General features: G+C 43.9%; 4 non-coding genes across 4 annotated transcripts; 1 reads left to right on the forward strand and 3 right to left on the reverse strand.

Annotated features, from left to right (window-relative positions):
• Positions 1-5,365: 5,365 nt before the first annotated feature.
• Positions 5,366-5,437, reverse strand: TRNAP-AGG (transfer RNA proline (anticodon AGG)). The gene has a single exon. It is a non-coding gene; the product is annotated as a tRNA-Pro (tRNA).
• Positions 5,438-6,347: 910 nt separating this feature from the next.
• On the forward strand, positions 6,348-6,429 carry TRNAL-AAG (transfer RNA leucine (anticodon AAG)). Its single transcript has one exon. It is a non-coding gene; the product is annotated as a tRNA-Leu (tRNA).
• Positions 6,430-9,841: 3,412 nt separating this feature from the next.
• Positions 9,842-9,913, reverse strand: TRNAP-AGG (transfer RNA proline (anticodon AGG)). Its single transcript has one exon. It is a non-coding gene; the product is annotated as a tRNA-Pro (tRNA).
• A 328-nt stretch (positions 9,914-10,241) lies between these two features.
• TRNAT-UGU (transfer RNA threonine (anticodon UGU)) lies at positions 10,242-10,314 on the reverse strand. The gene has a single exon. It is a non-coding gene; the product is annotated as a tRNA-Thr (tRNA).
• Between the last annotated feature and the right edge of the window lie 6,968 nt (positions 10,315-17,282).

Consider the following 17,282-nt stretch of genomic DNA (forward strand, 5'->3'; position numbering starts at 1 on the left):
GTGAGGTAGACAGACTGGAGCTTGCATATATCCAAGAACGAGCTGCTCCTGATTTGGGCAGGACATGTTCTGAATCAGAGGCTGTCATCAACCTCAGCCTTGCAGGTACAGCCCCAGGCTATTCACACAGGAGGAGGGAGGTCCTGTACTCCCTTGGGGGCAAACCAAGCCTTTTCTGTGTGTGTGTGTGTGTGTGTGTGTGTGTGTGTGTGTGTGTGATTTTACTTGTATTCCACAAATGACAGCCACCAGGTGATAGGCCAGGAGAGGTCAGGTTGAAGGGAGGTTGACGTAACCATATCAAACAGCTGCTTGGTAGGCCCTTCAGTTTCCCACTTCTGAGAATGCTTTGATCATAGCATACCTGGCTTCTTATGTGTGTCCCCAGGCTGAGCCCTCAACAGTTTCCTTTGAATCCTCATCGAGTAAGGAGCATTAACCCAGCTTTCCCCTACAGCACCTCCAAGCACATTCACGGCTGTCCTGCCATTCCCAGCTCTGCTCTCCTCTTGGGGGCCAGTTCCAGCTTCCCTGAAAATCAGATAAGATTCCTTGAAAGCAGATGAATGAATGATGGCTAATCAGCAAATAATCACCAAGGCCCTAAAGAACCCAGATGCAATAAAAATAAGCAAACAGGGCTTCCCTGGTGGCGCAGTGGTTGAGAGTCCGCCTGCTGATGCAGGGGACACGGGTTCGTGCCCCAGTCCAGGAAGATCCCACATGCCGCGGAGCGGCTGGGCCCGTGAGCCATGGCCGCTGAGCCTGCGCGTCCGGAGCCTGTGCTCTGCAACGGGAGAGGCCACAGCAGTGAGAGGCCCGCCTACTGCAAAAAAAAAAAAAAAAAAGCAAACAATCAAAACCAAAAATAAAACCCACCACCAACAAAAAAACACCCTTCCTTTTCAGAAGTCTCCAGCTAGAACAAAATGAGCAGTGGTCTGGGAGTCATGAAAGCGAGGTTCCTATCTTCATACCGACTTTGCCACTAACTAGCTCTGTGACCCTGACCTGCATTCCACGGGCCTCACTGACCTCCTTTGAAGTGGCTCTGGGAGCTGGCAGAGTTGGTGGAATGCACAAGATAAAAACAGAGAACAATTTTAGAGTGGATAACACACATTCGGTCGTAACCTTCCCTGATGCAGGGCTCTGTGCTTGCTTATTAGAAAGCTGAAATGGGGGTCCCCGTGGCTTTTCGTGCAAACCCTACTATATCACAGTAATCTTTGTAAAACACAAATCTAGTTCTGTGCCTGTGCTCTCCACCCACACACCCACCTAAACGGTGTCAATAGCTTTTCATAAATCTTTTTTTTTCCCATAAGTCTTAAAATAATGACCACAGTCCCTACCACTGCCTACCAGGCCTTGCAAGGGAGCCTCACCCAAACCACCCTTCCTCTCTCTGTCTATCTCCTTACACTCCCCTTTTCAGTCCCCTGAACTCATCAGGCTTCCTCCCAACTCAAGGTTTTAACACCTAGTTTCCTCATTATGTTCCTTACTCCATTCACCCTTCCCCATTCTACCTGCTTAAATCCTGTGTGTGCCTCCTTTCCTTAGACAAACCTTCCCAGAAACCCCAGGGGAAGCGAACAGCCTCTGTTTTGCTTGCGTCACACTCTGTACTTTTCCTTTGTGGCCCTTATCACTAGCATAATAAATTAACTGTATTTCTTGGTTTTTGAAAAACTATTTGATTGTTTCATGAGGGCAGAAACCACATCTGTCTGGTTCCCTGAAGTAATCTCTGCTCCAAGCATAGTGCCTGGAATACAACAAATGTTCAACAAATGTTTGCTCAAAAAATACTCTTTATATACTGATTGAATGGAAGAATCCATGAGTAAATGTCCTAAAAGAACTAGATTTTGTTCTTTAACAATAGTATCAAAAAGCTATCCTTTGCAAAACTTAACAATCCTTTTTGATACTTTTGGTGGGACCCTGTAGCACCATATGGACATAAGATCAGAACGACCAATAAAAGGAAAGAAAAATGTTGATTCACTTCTACTTGAAGACTTTAAATCTGTGATTGTCACTCTTAACTCTCACCTTTAGCTGTTGAAAGCAACTCAAGGGTTTTGCTAGTGGATGCTAGCTTTGTTTTCTGCTTTCCCTCTATAGCCATGGGATGCCATCTACTTTGATAAGTAGTTCAGCTTAATCCCATGAACACCACCTCCCTGGACAATAACACAGCTCTCTCCGCTATAAGTTCCACCTGCCTATAATGCACATGGAAGGATCAGCAAAAAGTTATGAGGTCCCTAGGAATGAATTTTTAATCTGCAAGACCTTAAAGGGAAGACCCGTGGTAATATTTGGTTTGTCCACAAGGGGGCAGATTTCAACTTGCAGTCATAGCTCCTGAGAGCAGCAGAGACACTTTGCCTATTCACATGTACTTTGTGACCATCAACAGCTTTTCACCCCATTTCATATACTCCTGCCAGCATTCTCCCCACATGTGAGCAATGTCTCCTTAGGACTCATACTCAGAGTGACCCCTCATCACAAAACCTGGTCAAGTGAAGTTGATGAAGTCCTGCTGGGTTATACACCTCCTTCCCTAACCTTTTTCCTCTCCTCCGCAGTCTCCCTTTCACGGACTTTTGTTCCTCATCTTGTTAAGTCACTTGTCTTACACACTCTTACAGAATGGCTAAATGCAACCCTACAGAGTGACCTCAAAACACTATCTGGTTCAGAATTTGCCCAAAGCCATGGAAGCCTGAAGCAGCCCTGTACTTCAGCATCTCTGCCTGGAGAAAGCTTGCAACAGAAGTCAACGATGCTGATGCGCGATTTACAGCGGCGAGAGCCTACTTTGTGCCTTTCTTTACGTCCAGTTGGGAGACCTTTTCAACCCTTCTGTAAAGCATTCACAGGTCCATACTGTGGCCGAGAAGGAGAGCTGCTAGAGGATATATTTCAGGCGTGGCCCTCCCTCAGCCTTTCCCAGAGGGTGGCACACACAGTGGATAACCCACACTGCAAGAGCCCTCTATTCACGTCCCCAATACCTCCATGCTCCTTATTCCCCTCTGTGTCCAGGATCCGGGATTCCTTTTTGATTTAAAACAGTTCACACAGAGAATGCCCTGACTTCCAGTGGTTAGGACTCTGCTCTGTGGCAATAAATAAATAAATAAGTAAAATAAAACAATTCACACAATTCATTAAACAAATATTTATTGAGTATTTATTAGGTGTTAAGAACTGTTCCAGCCTCTGAACAGGAGGCTTTGGCAGTAAAAACAACAACAACAACAACGATGTCCTGTTCTTGTGGAGCTTCCATTCTAGTGGTTGGGGAGGGAGAATTCAACAAAGCGGGAGCAGCAGCAGAAGTCAGGTGGTGGTACGTGCAAAGAAGAAGATTAAAGTAGAGAAGGGGGAGTAGAGAGCAAAGGGGTGCTATTTCATGCACAGTGGTCAGAGCCATGCAGATATGAAGCGGATGAGATTCAAAGCAGAGAGAAGAGCATGTGCAAAGTTACTGAGGTGGGAATCTCTGAGGAGTACTAGAGGCTAATGTAGTGGGAAGACAGCTGACAAAGGGAGAGACGGTAGGAGATGAGGTCAAAAAAGTGAGGGGAGTCCAAGAAATGGCGAAGTCATGTAGAGATTTTTAAAGCCATGGCAAGGAGTTTTAATATTATATGAAATGAAATGGAGATGCATCAAAGGATTTTAAGCAGAGCAATGATCAGCTCTGTCCTAGGCTTTAATAGGACAAGTTCATGTGCCCAATGTTAGCACAAGTTCATGTGCCCAATGCACAGTGAGGCCAGACAAACTGAAATGTCGGAGTTTGGAGCAAGAGAAAGGTTTATTGCAGGGCCACGCAAGGAGCTGGCTGGCTCTTGCTCTAAAAAATCCGAGCTCTCTGAAGGGTTTCGGCAAAGGATTTTTGAAAGCCAGGTGAGGGAGGGTGGTCGCAGGGTATGTGATCAGCTCATGCACAGTTCTCTGATTGGCTGATGGTGACGAAACAGAGCGGTGTCACAGGGGTTAACATTACCAGTCCTTAGGCTCCAGGAGGCCTGGGGCTGTGTGCTCATGGTCATCAAGTAGTTAACATCTTCCATTTGGGGGGGGGGCGGTTTCACATCTGTAAAACAACTCTGGAAACAACTCTGGAAATGTGCATCAAATACTGTTATCTAGGTACTTCAGAGAGGAGCTAAAGCAGAGGATATGGGGGAAGGCCTGTTCCGGGAAGGTCCCATAGGGTCCTACTTGGTTACATCTATGCTATGTTGAGAATAGACACCAGGGCCAACCAGGGAGGCTTGCTAAGGGGCTACTGCACTAGTGCAGGGGAGAGGTCGTTGTGCCTTGGATTACAAAGGTGGTGGAGGAGGTGGTGAGAGGTGTTTGGACTCTGGAAATATTCTAAAAGTACAGCCAACATCATTTGTTACAGGACTGACCGTAGGTTATAAGAGGAAGCACTAAAAGATGATTCCAAGATTATTTGTTTCACAGTTCTTCCATATGTCTGAAGAGGTACTAGAAGTTAAATACTCAGGAGAATAATTAAGAATGAGGTGAAAAATACCTGTGGTTTCTGGGTCTTGTTCATCAGGTGAGTCAGGGCACATCAGACTGAAATAAGAGGGTGTGAACACTGCATACCCAGCAGGTAGGGAGCGAGTAGGGGTGAAGGGCATAACCATGTGGGCACCCCATCCTCAAAGACCCCAATGTAATTGGTTCGGTGTTGGACACCGCAGTGAATGGTTACAGGTTAAGCCTCATCTGCAGGCAGGCTTGAGCGTCCCTGTTGAGAAGTTCACTCCCTGGGTGCTGCATTACCAGCGACTCCCGTACCCTGACGCACACACCCAAGGGCCCTGGAATGTTAGGCTTGACTGAGGGAGGGAGTCCAGGCTTTCTTTGACGAGACACGTCGTCGCACTTGCTGACCTGCGGAGGTCCCAGCACCCAGTGGGCCCCCAGGCTTACAGTGGAGGAAAACTGAGGGTTATGCGAAGCTGTTAATATAAAATACACCTCCCTAAGTCCTGAAGGAACAATTCCTGGCTAATAACAAAAAAACTACAAAAGAGATATGATGGTTGATTTTAGAAATAATGATTTCGTAGAAGAAATACTGTATGAAATATACCTAATAACATCTGTCATTTATCCTCGTGAATTAATAATACAAGGAGCATTGGCCTAAAGATACATATAAATCTGCAATAGTGGATTATAAACTGGTGTTCATACTGTAATAGTAGCTACATAGGGTGCTTGCTTAATGTGATGGTGTTTAACATCAATAAGTCAGAGGCTTTATGGGAGATAAGGTAAAGACCAAGACCAAGACCGCTGGCTAGGAAAAATAGGGCTCGTCCGGGATTTGAACCCGGGACCTCTCGCACCCTAAGCGAGAATCATACCCCTAGACCAACGAGCCACGGAAGCCACGTTTCCATTTCTAAACTTTAGTATGGAAACTTTTCGCCACGTCCATGGTTGTAAACTCTTCTTTTACCAACTGTGGGCATGGATGACACCTAGTGGAGGAACAAATCACTGCACGCTCTCGTCCAAATTTCCGAATGCAGTGCCACACCTTTTTTAGGAAAAAAGGTTCAGGATCAACATTAATTGCGCTGCATATTTTCGCTTCCGAGTGGGCCAAAGATGCTGCGGGAATGATGGCAGGCAATCTCATCAGGGACAGTCACAGGCTGAGGGGTGATCCCGTGGCACTGGGGAGGGGAGAGGACCCGCGTTCCCAGCAGGGCGTCTCCCTGACCTGTACCGACCTCTCTGCCCGCTGTCGGCCGGAGAGCTGGGCCCAATTCCGGAGACTTCTGGCTTCGGCACATTACTGACCTGTTCCTGGGCTCGGCCAGGCTGGGACGTCTCTGGCCCTGCCTTACATGCTATGGAACTCACCGCCCGGTGAGCTTCCGCGTTTCCTCCGGGAAGATCCAGGCGCCTTCTCTCCGCAGGACCCCAGACTCAGCATCTCAACTAGCGAAAGCTCTCGCCGTGTGGCGCCCTCCGTGGAGAGCCCGCCCGAGGCCCGAGAGGACCCCGACTCTCCCGGGTGACCAGCCTAGGTAGGCGCTCCGTACCCGTTAGAGCTAACAAAGGTTGTTGGGTCTCTCGAGACTCCCTGCGCTTGTGTAATACGACTCTTTCCATCAATCTCAAGCACTGTGGCTACAAAGAGGAAAGAAAGCACAACAAATCGGGAAGAAAGGGGGGAAAAAGAGATACGAAGAACCTCCTAAAAAGATAAATATATGAACCATATGGCGTGAAGGGGAGGAGAGTGGAGGGTACAGGAAATGCTTCCAAACTATTTACCACAGGGTAGCGTGGCCGAGCGGTCTAAGGCGCTGGATTAAGGCTCCAGTCTCTTCGGGGGCGTGGGTTCGAATCCCACCGCTGCCAAGTGGTTTTTGTAACACTCTTGGGTGTCACAGCCGTGAATGCGCTGGTCCTGCCACTTAAAGACAGAGTTTATTTACTTTCCTCTCTTGTCCAACCGCTTGTCTATACTTGATAGAGAATCTGGGTTTGCACTGTTTTGCGACTTCTCATGTTTCTGAGTCTTTCATAAGTCAAAGTTCTTTAATGATAGACATTAACACCATCGTAAGGTCGTAATAATGCCTTTGAATCCATGGTTTCCCATTGGTAAGGTGCTAGGACTTTAATATAAACCTGTAAGCTTTGCTTTGCCTGCCTTCATTCAGCCAAAGGGCATATTATGAGCACTTTTGCTGTTATTGGCACTGCTCTACTGTTGGGGGGGGGGTACAGAAAAAATGAATAAAACACGATGCCTGCCCGCAAGGGAAGCTCACAAAGCACATTGGAAAAGTAAGCCATACTATTTGAAAACGGTCTCGGAACATTGTAAGACATCATCACGCATAAAACAAAGGCAGTGTAAAGGAAGGCAGTGTAGTGATGTGGTGTGGGTGTGGAAACGCTGGGCTCCGCTGCTGCTGTTAGACCACCAGAGTCCTATTCTCACACTACTAGCTGTGTGGCCTTAGGCAAATTGCTTATCTTCTGCGTGCCTCAGTTTCTTCATGTGTAATATGGAGATTCCTCATGGAAATGTTATAAAACTTAGTTTGCACATGTAAGGTGCTTAGAACAGTTTGGCAATCAAAAAATGTTAAGTGTTTTCATTGCTTAAACACACCTTTTGCCACATTTCAGACCACAGGGCTATCTCTTTCTTTTCTCCCATCTGGGTTGAAATTCCACTAAAGATTAGATAATAAAAGATCAAATTGTCCACAGAAAGCTACAGTAAAAATGTAGAAATGTGAAAGTCCTGTAATTATCAATACAGATATGTGTCATTCTGCTACCCACAGATAAGCAGTTTAGTAGTTTTTTATTGAGGAGAAGCCTGAATTGGGTACTTGGGCCAAAGTGGAGAGACGAAGACCGATTTAGGCTCTCCATTTGTATTGTAAACCAAAACCATGGTTCCTGTCCTTTGGGAAGATTCCAATCTGAGTCTACAAAAGCCAAAAATAAATGCTGTTTAATTGTGGCTTCTGGAAGCCAGCAGGTGCACCCAGGAATATGGTAATATTCATTCATTCATTCATCCATTCATTATTAATCACCTACTATACGTGTACACAGGGCTAAGTGCTGAGGGTACTGCAGCGAGCATAACAAAATCTTTTCTCTTGTGGAGCTTACATCCTAAGAGGGGAGGAAAGAGAAGAAAAAAAGAAATAATTAAATGTATATAAATGTGTCAAGTAGTGATAAATGCTGTGAAGAAAAATAGATTTGTACAGGGGCTAGTGATGATTGGGGGCCATTTTGGAAAGAGTGGTCAAGGAAGATGTCTCTAAAGAGGTGGCGTTTGAGCACAGAAGGAATATCTGAAGGAATAATATTCCAGAAAGAGGAAACAGCAAGTGAAAGATCCATAATAGGAAACAAGGTCCATGTATTTGAGGAACAGTAAGAAGACCAGTGTAGCCAGAAGAACGAGTGAGAAGGAGGAGGAGGGGATTGGAGCCAGGCTCAGAGGGGTAGTCAGGGCCAGAATATGCAATGGCAAGATCATGGATTATATTCTATGTGTGAGAAGTTACTGGATGTTTTTGAACTGAAGAGATTTTTTTTTTTGGCTTGTATTTTAATAGGATAATTCTGGCTGCTCTCTAGAGTAGGGAGTAGAGAGGAAGTAGGAAGATGAGTTAGAAGGCTATTGTGGGAGTACAGTCAAAAGATGAAGGAGAGTTTGGACTAGGGTACTAGCAGTGAATGCGTTGGGAAGTGGATGAAGGTACACCCAATAGGCTTTGTTGGTAGATTGGATGTAATGTATAGGGGAACTGGATCTATTTTCTGAGACATGGATGGTGCTGGAAGGGCAGTTGGAAGAGGAGTGGCAGGAGATCAGGAGTAGTGTTTGAGACATGGTAAATTTCAGATACCTATAACTCATTCATGTGGGGCAAGCAGGTGACTATATGTACAAACCTAGGTCAAGTCCTATGATACAAATTTAAGGATCATCAGTATAGAAACGGTATTTAAAGCCAAATGATTGGATGAGTATATGTAGACTGATCCAAAAAGGAGGACAAGAAGACATCTGTAAATTGACAGTTCAGGAAAGCAGGGGCCAGCAAAAGAGACTAAAAACTAGCCTCCTGAAATGAGGAGTATAATATCCCTATGCTGCTGGGAAGTCAAGTATGATGAAGAGTGAGAACTAACCTTTAGATTTGGAAACAAAGTCATTAGTGACCTTGACAAGAGTGATCTCCGTGGAGTGGTGGAGATAAAAGTCTGATTATGATCTTGAAGGACTTGGAGTTGCTATGTTTGTATGCTGATGGGAATGATCTTGTACACTGGGAGGAATAGTTGTTGTTAGGGGCTGTAGCAGGGAAGGTTGATTGCAGAAATCAAGCCCTTGAGTAAGGGAGAGCAAAGGGGATTCATCTGATGAGAAAGTGAAGGAGTTGCCTTAAATAGGAGATGAGAAAGATGAGCCTTGAAACAGGAGGGAAGACAGAGAATATGAGTGTGGATGTCGGTGAACTGGCTGCAGGAAGGGGATATAGTTCACTTCTAAAGGAGTTATTCTTTTCTGTAATAGTTATTCACTTAATAAAGAAAGTTGATAAGGATCCACAAAACATTTTTTTAAAAATTTAGCCTTTAAAATTTGCCTTCGGGGATTTACATTCCCTCCTTTCTCTGCTGCTCTGCTAGAGTTAACAGAATTTGTTCCCTACTCCACAGGAGTGTTTTTTTTTTTTTAAAAGAGGCGGAGGTGGGGGGGGGAGGAGAAAGAAAAGACACGACACTATATGATAATACATAAAAACTCCTTTAAACGATAATTATCACACTCATAAAATGGCGATTATGTTAGTATGTTTGAGATTCCAGTTCCCTTGGGGAGGAGGGGCGGGGGGGTGGGGAACAGACCCCCGTATTTAGCACTATTTGACGTTGCCAAGCAGTCTCCCAAACACTATTTTATTTTACTGAACGGGGTCCCTGGAGGTAGGCAGGGAAAGGGAACGTGTTACCATTTCCATTTCACAGCCGATGCACTGAGAGGTCAAGAGACTTACCCGCTCTCGGAACTGCCACGTCCGCCTACCCGCCAGGGAGAGTGGGGAACCGCTTCGTCAGACAGAATTCAATAGATAACTTGGAGCTGTCCCTAACTTTGCTATTTCACATCCTCGGGGGCCTTTGCTCAACTTTTCAAAGCAGAGTAAACAAAATGCTGTAACAGACGCATATTAAATAAGTTGTTTATTAGAAATGACATACGTTATTTATTAGAAGCAGGAAAACGGGGCTCGTCCGGGATTTGAACCCGGGACCTCTCGCACCCTAAGCGAGAATCATACCCCTAGACCAACGAGCCACGCTTTTTCTGATTTTTAATTCGGCCCCAAGGCTCACTCACGTCACTAGGCGTTTTTCAAAGAAATGTGAATCTGAGAGCCTTCTACTGGCAGGAATGCGTGTTTGTTAAGCCAGCTTGCACAAGCCTCACGCCGCCGAGAGGCATTTATCAGCAGCTATGGTGGATCCAGACCGGGTGAGCAGCAAGGGAATTATTATGCGTCCATTTTGCCTGAACATCCTCTCAGGCGCTGCCGAGGAGAGGTGGTATCTGCCGAGCACCGCCGCATTGGCACCGTCTTTCGGCCCTTGCCGCTTTGAGGCCTCGGAGGGAAAAATGATCCAGAAGGCCCCAGCGAGATTTGAACTCGCGACCCCTGGTTTACAAGACCAGTGCTCTAACCCCTGAGCTATGGAGCCTTCGCCCACGGTGTTACTCTCTATCTTCCATATTATAGATGTATTCAGTACGCCTGGCATCTGTCAAATGAAATAGAATTTTGACCCAGGCAAAAATCCAAGGCATTCTACAAAACTGAAAATTTTCCGTGTCCTGTCAACCTCTCGAAAAGGCTCCACTTGGAGCAGAGACACTACTAGACTGTCTTCTAGTCCCTTATCTTGATACTCTGCTGAGACATCGACGTCTGCGCCTCTGGTGCCCAGAAAGGATGCATAATACAAGAACTCTAGATACCTGGGCACACAGGAAACCCACCTGAGAATTAAGAGGTGCATATAGAGGTTATCTGATGGGCAGGGAGGTTATGGTGTGTTCTCTTCCCTTAATATAGTGGTAAAATCTGCGGAGAAGGTGAGAAGAGGTTTACCACGCGGGTTCGTCCTTTCTGAACAGAGCCCCAGACCCTTGTTTGTGTATTGGAATTAATACCTCTCTCTCAAACAAAGGTCCAGGGTTAGGAGCAAGCAGGGAAAAGAGGTGCTGGGGAGGAAGATTTTAATCCTTCCTTAAAGACATATGGATTTACATATATCTTTGGTTTGAAAATAATACAATTTTTTTTAAAGGATTGTGTTTTCACTTTTTAGAGACCCCGTTTTTGTAAGCTAGTAAACAGGAACTAAAATTTTATTTATTTAAATAGGTACGAAAAATCTTGTACCTATTTCTTACTGCAAATATAGTCATAGACTAGAACACTGGGGAAAAGGCACTGATTCACAAAAGCCCAAGAAGTGAACCACTTCTGTTTAGTAAGGTTTAGATCCTCTGACCACAGGCCTGCTCGTGTACTCACTATTTTTTAATGTCATTTGTCAAAGATCATGAAGTCTGTAAGAAATCTGAAAGCTCATGGTTCATTGTCTCCTTTCATTTTCGTTGCATAAATGTAAAACATGGTGACACTGACCTTACAAATTTATAAGGAAGAGAAATTCCCTATTTAGACATATAAAGTAAGGCCTTTATGGCAGATAGTCTAGGTTCAGGGATGAGTCGTGGGGAAGCATCACACTGTTGTCCAAAGGTGAGATGAAGGTGTACAACTGCCCAGGGCCAAGAATGTAATAGATCTTCTGTGGCTTGACAAGAACTGCTCCTCCCAACACTCCCTTGGTGTTCAACCTTCAGTCTTTCTACACCAGGCAATATCCTCCACTCCCTCAACCCTCCACCCAATAGAACTACGAGGCTTTGTTTTAACTGACTGCTGTGCCTGTGAGAATCAAGAATCAGGTTGCTGTACCCCATTTGCCTACACAAGGTGCACCTCCAAGGTGCTCAGCATGATAATCTCTTTGAACCTGAAACAGACGTCATAATTCTTAAGGAAACAGCAGGAATATCAAATCAACACTCTGAATCATGGGCGATGTGTTATGTTGGTGAGTGTTACACTGAGTATGTAGTGTAGTGGTCAGAGAACACCTGGGGCAGTTTTTCAGCCTTGCAGAGTCACAGTGACCTAGTTTTGTAAACAAGGGTTCATTATTATCAATCATCTTTATTATCGTTACTGTTTTTGAAGAGACAGGACTTCTGCAAAATTGCTAGATTCAAAACTCTGTCCACCGCAGCTCTCTCATCCCCTCCCCCATGCTGTTTCTCCTCCTCTCTTTACTTGTTATTCTCTGGTTGTAGTCTTGGCTCCTTGGACCTTTTCCTAGAATCTGTTTCCTCATCCTCACCTGTCACAATTCAGCAAGCTCACTTCTCTTCCACCTATCTCCTATCCCTGAAGGTTGTCCACGACCTTAGGTCAATCTCCCTCATTCTCCCAGCCACTGCCCACCGCTCACTTTGGTTGGCCTGTCTGATTCTAGAAGGTTCCAAGAGTCCTTCCCACTAGTTTATTAGACCCAGAGAGCCATATCAAATATGGGCATGTCCCAGTGTGCTCTGGACATCAGAAGCTCATCTCTGAAACAACTTGACTCTAGTAGAGATCTCAGGAATATTTTTCATTACTTTTTTGTTTGTATTTCTTCCATTTCCCCTCAACTTTTTTTTTTTTGCAAAATTTTAACCCTAGAGTGGAAATAAATGAAGACCAACTAAATGAGAACAAGCAAAGGCTATTTATTCAGAGCTTGCTGTTGCGAGGGAGTCAGCCACCATCACTTGCATTTTGGCAGACACTCAAAGGTAGACTCAGGAGTGGAAAAGCGTTATAAAGGAAAAAGGGAAGTCTCAGGTGCCGCGGACCAGCCGGACGAAGAAAACCAAACCGACCAGAGCCAGAAGGGAAGGGGTGAGGAACTGAAACAGCACCGACGAATGAGGTCAGAAGGACCAAGACAACTGATGGTTGCAAGGCAAATTTTATTGCGCTACAGTTGCAGATTATATAGACTAGAAAAGGGAAGGTTGCCGGACGGTGGTTTACATTATCTGAAGACTGTCTTGGCTCAAGGTTAACTTCCCTGGGAGAAAACCCATAAACCCAGAATCATCAAAAATAACCTGCACGTGCAGGGAGCAGACAGCTTTGCTTGTCTCATTTTACATTCTCTCTGATCTCTGGGCCCTGGTGATTTATCTCCCATGGAATTGAACAAGGAGGGGAACAAGTAGGGACAGTCCCTTCGAGCAGCGGCGGCATGCCTGGCGTGTCCGCAGCCTGCTCTCAAGGCTGACTGCTTCCCACACTCAGGTGCCCTGATTGGAGGCTGCTGGCCTAGGGAAGCTGCAGGTGGGTTAACTAGAAGCCAGGTATCCTATGTGATTGGTTCGGGATGCATATTTGACTTTGTCTGGTTGATCCTAAGTTGGAAGCAGGGACTAGTATCAGGAAGGCTGTTACTAATCAATTCCTGGCCATTTGGAGCTGTTACAGGGGTTATTGTTTGGCTTCCTGGCCTCTTACTAGACATAGTGGTCAGAGTTCCTACAAGTCTGACTTAAAGATGGTAGGCTGGCTTCCTGAGCTGGTAGATAATAGATTGGTTTCCTGAGCTGATTTCTGCAGGCTGTGGGCCAGAGTTCCATTTTTATATATGGTCTGACCTTTGTCCATTTGTATATTCAATCTGCCACTAGAGGAAAGTTGAAAAAAACAGTACAGTGATACCTGTATACCCCTAATTTAGAATCACTAATTATTAACATTTGCCACATTTACTACTTGTGTTGCCATAGTGTGTGTGTGTATGCATATTCATTCTTTTAAGTTTATATTGTATTATTACAAAAGGAGAAGATATTTTCTTTTATTCAAGTGCAAGCTCCCAAGAAACAGGGATAATAACCTTGTTTGTTTTGTATCTAATATCTATGATCCTTCATACCTAAATACCTCAACAGGCATCTCCTAAAATAAGAATTAAGAATATAAGCATAACTTCAGTACCATATCACACCTAACAACATTTATAATAACTCTGTGTAATCTAACAGTCCCTATTTTCAAATTTCCCCAATTGGTTCCCTCTAATTTTTTTTAAAAAAATCTATATTCAAACCATATTTCTCATTGTGTTTAGTTTTAAAGTCTCTTTCAGTCTAGAAAATTCCCCTTCTCTCAGCCTTTCTTTTTTCATGGCAGTTGTCTTACAGGAGGTCTCACATTCTAGATTTGTCTGATTATTTCCTTATATTAGATTCAATTTAACATTTGACTTTGATGATTTCTTCATGACTGGATTCAGCTTACATATTTTTGTCAGAAACACTACCTCACAGATTTTTAATACTCTGAGGAACCCAGTAATTTTCCAGGACAGATGTCTAGGCTGTAGGAAAAATTAAAATTTTAATTACCCAAGCAGAAAGAATGAAGTCTAATAAGATTATTTTATCTATTTGCATGAAAATGCATTGCGTACCACTCAAGGAGCTTTTGTTCATGAAAGAGACCTCGTCTTTTTTGGTGGGGGGGAATTTTATTTTATTTAGTTTTTATACAGCAGGTTCTTATTAGTTATCCATTTTACACATACTAGTATATATATGTCAATCCCAATCTCCCAATTCATCCCACCACCACCCCCTCCCTGCCACTTTCCCCCCTTGATGTCCATACATTTGTTCTCTACATCTGTGAAGAGACCTCCTTGATCTCGTTGGGTGACGACCCTGTAATTTTCAGCTTCATTGACCATAAAGTATTTTAAAAAGTCAAGGATTAATATAGAAAAGTAGGCACAATTACCAGAGCCCAGTCAATTATTCACCTTAGCGACATCCAAGTACATCTGTGGATAGGCAGACTGATTTCTAAGGTACATAGATTATTTATCTAAAATATCAAGGAACATGGCTTTGTAAAACTTTAGCCAAAAAAAAAAAAGTTGTACTTGCCTCAATTTGTGCTTTCTTAAATTTATTTTCTTCAGTTTCCGCAGACCTCTCACCCTTGGGAAACTGAGGCTGCGCTCACTCTGGCAATCCTCGGTCACTACTTGTGTTGCCACCTAACCACTGTGTGTGTGGTGTGTGTGTGTGTGTGTGCATGCATATTCATTCTTCTAGATTTATATTGTATGTATTACAGAAGGAGAAGGAGATATCTTCTTTTATTCAATGGCAAGCTCCCTACAAGCAGGGATGTAAACGTGTTTATTTTCTGCACCTCCCCAAACCTGACGAAATGGTGAGTGCAGATTTATCTGTGGGTGTGTGCTACCTTGAAGGGCCAAAGGAAGATCCTATTTCTCAGTTTCAAAATGCCTCTTGGTAGATGTTCCCCACTAGCCTAATCCTAAATGCCTAAATCCATTATAATCACTCTTGTGTGCCCAAGCTGACCAAGATTTGAGCACTTGGTACTCTGCTGTATTGGAATCAGAAGCTGGGAAAGGTAGTAGAGACATCAAAGAAGAAAATCAAGTGTACATCAGACTTGATCTTCTTAAACCCAAAGCAGCCAGACTATTATAATATTTTGCAGGGACTGAGTCAGGGCAGGGGAAGGAGGTTATTGCTACCAGCAGGATGAACAGAAACAAAGAATAAAGAATGTCTCATAAACTTCATCTTTCCATTCTGCTGACCATGCCCTAGTTCAGGGTTGCATTTCTTTTCACCTGAAGTTGCAGAGGCAATCAATCTGGTGAGATTGCTCCCTTTTGTCCCACCTCTTCCATAAACTCCAGTAAACACTGTAAGGACAAATAAAAATTTAAAGTAAGAGGCTTAATTTTCCCTGTTGAAAATAAGGGAAGGGACTTCCTTCCCCTTTTCTCCTTTTTCTTTGAACAGTTATTTTAGAAAATTCATAAGTATAAATACATCTCAGTACTTTGCATTAGTGTAATGGTCAATGTGATAAACATATGAGACCACAAAAAAGCTAAGTATTTAAGTAGGGGCTCAATAAATGCTGAAAAGACTATCTGATACATCCATCAAAAGGAACATATTATTTACCAGTATTTAATTTTTAGTAAGATTTTTATAGTACATGCAGAAAGGAGCCAGACCAATACCTGGATGGCTCTCTACTGGAGCTAGGGAGAGAGATTTACAGAGAGACCTCCTATAAGACAAGTGCCATAAAAAAAGAGAGGCTGAGAGGAGGGGAATTTTCTAGATTAAAAGAGGCTAAAGAAACATTAAAACTAAATGCAATGAGAAACATTGAATCTAGACTAAAAAAAATTGGAGGGAGCCAATTGGGGAAATTTGATTACATAAAGTTATTATAAATGTTGTTAGGTGTAATATGATACTGAAGTTATGTTTCTATTCTTTTTTTTTTTTTTTTTTGGCGGTACATGGGCCTCTCACTGTTGCAGCCTGTCCCGTTGCAGAGCACAGGCTCCGGACGCGCAAGCCCAGCGGCCATGGCTCACGGGCCCAGCTGCTCCACGGCATGTGGGATTTTCCCGGACCGGGGCATGAACCCGTGTCTTCTACATCAGCAGGCAGACTCTCAACCACTGCGCCACCAGGGAAACCCTGTGCTTCTATTCTTAATTCTTATTTTTAGGAGATGCCTGTTGAGGTATTGCAACGTAGTGCAAGTCTGGTGGAAACTTTCAAATGCCCTATTTGAGCATAGAACAGTTGAAACATAGATGGAAACATAGAGTACTTGTAAAAATTCTCTAACCTTTGAGGAATTTGTTAAGATGCCAATTCATAGGCCTGAGATTCTGCATTTCTAATCAATTACCAGGAGATGCTGATGCTGCTGTCCTTAGACTACACTTTGAGCATCAAGACTTTGAGGTAAATTTCCTGCTTTTATATACATTTTCATCACCTGGACTATTGCCAAGGTATAGATAGCAGGAAATCTAAGGATAAATTCTCCAGTAATATTGCAGAATGCTAGAGCCTAAAATACTAGTATCCCCCACTGAAAACTGAAGGAATAGGCATGTGCCAGACAAACACAGCACATTTTATCTTTATCAGGCATCATTCCAAATGTCTTCAGATAATGGACAATTAAGTATTTGGCAAGGTTGGCACTCCTCTAGGAAAGCTGAGACTTCTGGCTTTCAGGTCTCTGTGTAACCCGATGGGTGGTCCACTTCTGTGGGGAATGGAGCAAGGATCCTCCCCCAATGAAGGATCCAGTAAGTTCAAGACAGGCAGTGAGTGCTCAAGCAACATCAGGTGATTGAATAGGGGAAGCCAGGCACACTGGTTAGTAAAGGAAACTCAGCCTGGGATATGAGAGTGTGGTACCTTGTCCTGATAAGAAAGTGCTTTGAAGTCTGTCAGTTTGTGGAGCCTGAACATGCAGCCCCCTGGGATCAAAAGGAGCTCTGCTATAATGAACAGGTTCTTTCTTGTTAGCTGGTTCCTTTTACTGCCTGACCTAGCACTAAAAAAAAAATCAAGGGCTCAGGTCACTTCCACCTTATGAGAATCTCGTAGTTTTTTGAATCCGTATTTTTAAAAAGAAGTCAAAACATTTACAGAAACTGTGGTTTACTTAAATGTGCATGTTTATCAAATTAGCACAAACAGAGAC

The sequence above is a fragment of the Globicephala melas genome, chromosome 2 (assembly GCF_963455315.2).
Source record: "Globicephala melas chromosome 2, mGloMel1.2, whole genome shotgun sequence".
Lineage (NCBI taxonomy): Eukaryota > Metazoa > Chordata > Mammalia > Artiodactyla > Delphinidae > Globicephala > Globicephala melas.